We start from the raw sequence: 4,561 nt of genomic DNA, 5'->3' as shown, positions 1-4,561 counted from the left end.
ACAAAGCTAATTAAGACTATCAGCTCCACACAGCTCTCTGTATTTCTCAGTAGTGCTATGTTCAGAAGATTGTGGCGTCCGGTGACTTTCCCGTGCAGAAACTCAAGTGAAGATAATTACCTCTTCTGAAAAGGCCATCATTACTTAGAATTCCTCATGGGGGAGACAGAAACTGCGCACTATAGCTTTCATGTGAAGGTAGATTTATTTAAATCAATCTGTACAGCACTATAATTCTGGCCTTTAGTGGCGCTCTTATAGATAGAGCTGTGCAATATTTTGATATTATATCGATATCGTAATATGAGACTAGAAATCGTCTTAGATTTTGGATATCGTAATATCTTTTTCTCTTTCTTTATCACTTTCGTAATATATATTGTCTTTTGCTGGATGTAAAGGCTGCATTACAGTAAAGTGATGTCATTTTCCTGTTTCCAGATCATAGGTGAAGGTTGCGGACCTTTTATTCATCGAGATGAATAGTACTATATAGTTATTGCTACATTTTTGTAAAGATTGTCTCTTTTTTTTTAACTGCACTATGGACCTTCCATTGTGTCCTGTATAAATTAATTATTATTATTAATAAAATAATATGGTTGGTTGGATGGTTCCCGGCCTCTCCGGGAACCATCACCTTATCGTGGTGGAGAGGTTTGTGTGTCCCTATGAACCTGAGGGCTGTGTTGTCTGGAGCTTTGTGCTCCTGGTAGGGTCTCCCAGGCAAAGAGGTCTCAGGGGAGGGGCCAGACAAAGAATGGTTCGAAAACTCTTATGGAATATCAAGGAAGGATAGAGGGACCCTGCCCGGTGGAAGCCCGGGCCCCCGTCTGAGCCAGGCCCAAACGGTGGGCTCGTGAGCGAGCGCCTGGTGGCCGGGTTTGCCACGGAGCCCGGTCGGGCACAGCCCTAGAAGCAACGGGCACTTCTCCCTCCAGCCCATGGCCCACCACCTGTGGGAGGATCCAAAGGGGTCGGTGCGCTGCCACAGGGTGGCGGCGAAGGTCAGGGCTTCGACGGACCAACCCGGCAGCTGAGGCTGGCTCTGGGGACGTGGAATGTCACCTCTCTGTGGGGGAAGGAGCCGGAATTGTGCGGGAGGTGGAGCGCTACCAGTTAGATCTGGGGGGCTTACCTCTACGCACAGTCTCGGTTCTGGAACCGACTCCTGGATAGGGGTTGGACTCTCTCCTACTCTGAGTTGCCCAGGTGTGAGGCGCCGGGCGGGTGTGGGGATACTCACAGCCCCCGGCTGAGCGCCGCTGCTTGGAGTTTACCCCTGGACGAGAGGGTCGCCTCCCTACGCCTGCGGGTGTTGGGGGGGAAAACTCTGACTGTTGTTTGTGCGTATGCACCAAACAAGAGTTCGGAGTATTCGGCCTTCTTGGAGACCTTGAATGGAGTCCTGTATGGGGCTCCAGTAGGGGACTCCATTGTCTCCTGGGGGACTTCAACGCACACGTGGGCGATAATGGAGATACTTGGAGAGCGTGATTGGAGGAACGGCCTCCCTGATCTAAACCAAGCGGTTGCCTGTTTTGGACTTCTGTGCTAGTATGGATTGTCCATCACAACACCCATGTTCGAACATAGGGATGTTCATAAGTGTACGTGGTACCAGAGCACCCTAGGCACAGGTCAATGATCGATTTTATAATCGTTTCATCTGATCTGAGGCCGTATGTTTTGGACACTCGGTGAAGAGGGGGCAGAGCTGTCAACTGATCACCATCTGGTGGTGAGTTGGGTCAGGGGGTGGGGGAAGACTCTGGACAGACCTGGTAAGCCCAAACGTGTAGTGCGGGTAAACTGGGAACGTCTGGAAGAGGCCCCTGTCCACGGCTTCAACTCGCACCTCCAGCGGAGCTTTTCGTGCATCCCTGTGGAGGCTGGGGCATTGAACCTGAGTGGACATGTTCAAAGTTTCCATTGCTAAAGCTGCGGCAGCGAGCTGTGGTCTTAGGGTCTTGGGTGCCTCAAGGGCGTAACCCACGAACACCTTGGTGGACACCGGTGGTCAGGGAAGCCGTCCGACTGAAGAGGAGTCTTTCCGGGATATGTTATCCCGGAGGACTCCGGAGGCATTTGCAGGGTCCCGACGGGCCCGAAGGGCTGCAGCCTCTGCCGTGACAGAGGCAAAGCAGCGGTGTGGGAGAAGTTCGAGAAGACTGGAGAAGGACTTTCGGTCGGCCACCAAGGTGCTTCTGGAAAACCGTTCGCCACCTCAGGAGGGGGAACGAGGGATCATCCAACTGTATACAGTAAGGATGGACTTTGTTGACCTCAAATGGGAGGTAATAGAGCGGTGGAAGAGGCACTTGAGGAACTCCTAAATCCAGCTGACACGCCCTGTGTGGTGGAGGCAGAGCTGGAGGATGATGGGGGATTGTCGTCAATTTCCCTGGCGGAAGTCGCTGTGGTAGTCAAACAACTCCACAGCGGCAAAGCCCCAGGGATTGATGAGATCCGTCCGAAATGCTGAAAGCTCTGGTGTGGAGGGCTGTCTTGGTTGCCACGCCTCTTCACACTTGCGTGGAAGTCTGGGACGGTGCCTAAGGAGTGGCAGACCGGGTGGTGGTTCCCTCTTCAAAAGGGGGCCAAGGGTGTGTGCCAACTACAGGGTATCACACTTCTCAGCCTCCCTGGTAAAGTCTACTCCAAGGTGCTGGAAAGGAGGTTTCGGCCGATAGTCGAACCTCGGATTGAAGAGGAACATGCGGATTCCGTCCTGGCCGTGGAACAACGGATCAGATCTTTACTCCGCAAGGATCCTGAGGGGCCTGGGAGTATGCCCAACCATCTACATGTGTTTGTGGATCTGAGAAGGCGTATGACCGGGTCCCCCGGAGAAATTGTGGGAGGTGCTGCGGAATATGGGGTGAGGGGGTCCCTTCTTAGGGCCATCCAATCTCTGTATGACCAAAGCGAGAGCTGTGTCCGGGTTCTCGGCAGTAAGTCGGACTCGTTCCAGGTGAGGGTTGGCCTCCGCCAGGGCTGCGCTTTGTCACCAATCCTGTTTGTAAATATATGGACAGGATATCGAGGCGTAGTCGGGGCGGGGAGGGGTTGCAGTTCTGGGCTCGGGATCCCATCGCTGCTTTTTTGCGGATGATTTGGTCCTGATGGCATCATCGGCCTGTGACCTTCAGCACCACTGGATCGGTTCGCAGCCGAGTGTGAAGCGGCTGGGATGAGGATCAGCACCTCTAAATCTGAGGCCATGGTTCTCAGCAGGAAACCGATGGAGTGCTCTCTCCGGTAGGATGGAGTCCTTACCTCAAGTGAAGGATTTTAATACCTTGGGGTCTTGTTCGCGAGTGAGGGGACTAGGAGCGTGAGATTGGTCGGAGAAGCGAGCAGCCGGTGTGGTATTACATTCTGTTTATCGCACCGTTGTGACGAAAAGAGAGCTGAGCCAAGCCAAGCTCTCGATCTACCGGGCAATTTTCGTTCCTACCCTCACCTATGGTCATGAAGGCTGGGTCATGACCGAAAGAACGAGATCAAGGTACAAGCGCCGAAATGGGTTTCCTCAGGAGGGTGGCTGGCGTCTCCCTTAGAGATAGGGTGAGAAGCTCAGTCATCCGAGAGGAGCTCGGAGTAGAGCGCTGCTCCTTCGCGTTGAAAGGAGCCAGTTGAGGTGGTTGGGGCATCTGGTAAGGTGCCTCCTGGGCGCCTCCCTAGGGAGGTATTCCGCACGTCCCACTGGGAGGAGACCCTGGGAAGACCCAGACTAGTAGAGATTAATCTCCAACCTGGCCTGGGAACGCCTCGGGATCCCCCAGTCGAGCTATTTTGATGTGGCTCGGGAAAGGGAAGTTTGGGGTCCCCTACTGGAGCGGCTGCCCCCCCCCCGCGACCCGATACCGGATAAGCGGATGAAGATGGATGGATGGAATAAAATAATAGGAAGAAGAAGAAGAAGAAACTGTTATAGATGTCTACAATAGTAAGTTTAGGTGACAAATGTAATGCTTAGCTTTGTTTACACTGTCAAATGGGTTTAGCGGATCTGAGTTTTGTTTTACAAACTATTTGATCGCCTGACTGCTCGTGTTTTTGCCCCGTCTGACTTTTTTTTTTTTTGTGTGATGAAATCCAATTTCAACTCAACATGTCAGTTCCTAAAGTTAATTAAAAGAAAATGTTGATGAATAAACTGTGAGTGTAGAGATTGGGATTGGGCCTCAGAGTTTTCCATCTCAGGGGTCATCAACTCAGAGATCACGGGAAAGTACCAATATTTTTTATTGGAAGTTGTTTTTATTATAACTTTAGTTTTGTGATACATGTTCTGTCTGACTGTTCAATGGTCCTTGCTTATAAAAAGAAAAACACACGTTTTGCTGGAAACCCATATGTATGTTATCATCCCAGCATAGGAATATAGAGCAGTTTTGATGGTGTCTCATGTTATAATGCCCCATGACATTGGGATTGGGCCTCAGAGTTTTCCACCTCAGGGTTCGTCAACTCAGAGTTCAGGGTTAGGCTTAATGTTTGTTAAATCTGCTTTCTGAAACAGGGCCCAGGTGTGTGTGTGTGTGTGTGTGTGTGT

At 51.4% G+C, this 4,561-nt stretch overlaps 1 protein-coding gene across 1 annotated transcript in view; it reads right to left on the bottom strand.

The window, feature by feature from the left end:
• The window catches only part of tango6 (transport and golgi organization 6 homolog (Drosophila)), a 40,782-nt gene that overhangs the window by 28,297 nt on the left and 7,924 nt on the right, over positions 1-4,561 (bottom strand). The window lies entirely within an intron of this gene.

Source organism: Etheostoma spectabile, chromosome 8 (assembly GCF_008692095.1).
Source record: "Etheostoma spectabile isolate EspeVRDwgs_2016 chromosome 8, UIUC_Espe_1.0, whole genome shotgun sequence".
Taxonomy (NCBI): domain Eukaryota; kingdom Metazoa; phylum Chordata; class Actinopteri; order Perciformes; family Percidae; genus Etheostoma; species Etheostoma spectabile.
The sequence above is the reverse complement of the archived record's forward strand: the minus strand, read 5'-3'. Positions and strand labels throughout refer to the sequence as shown.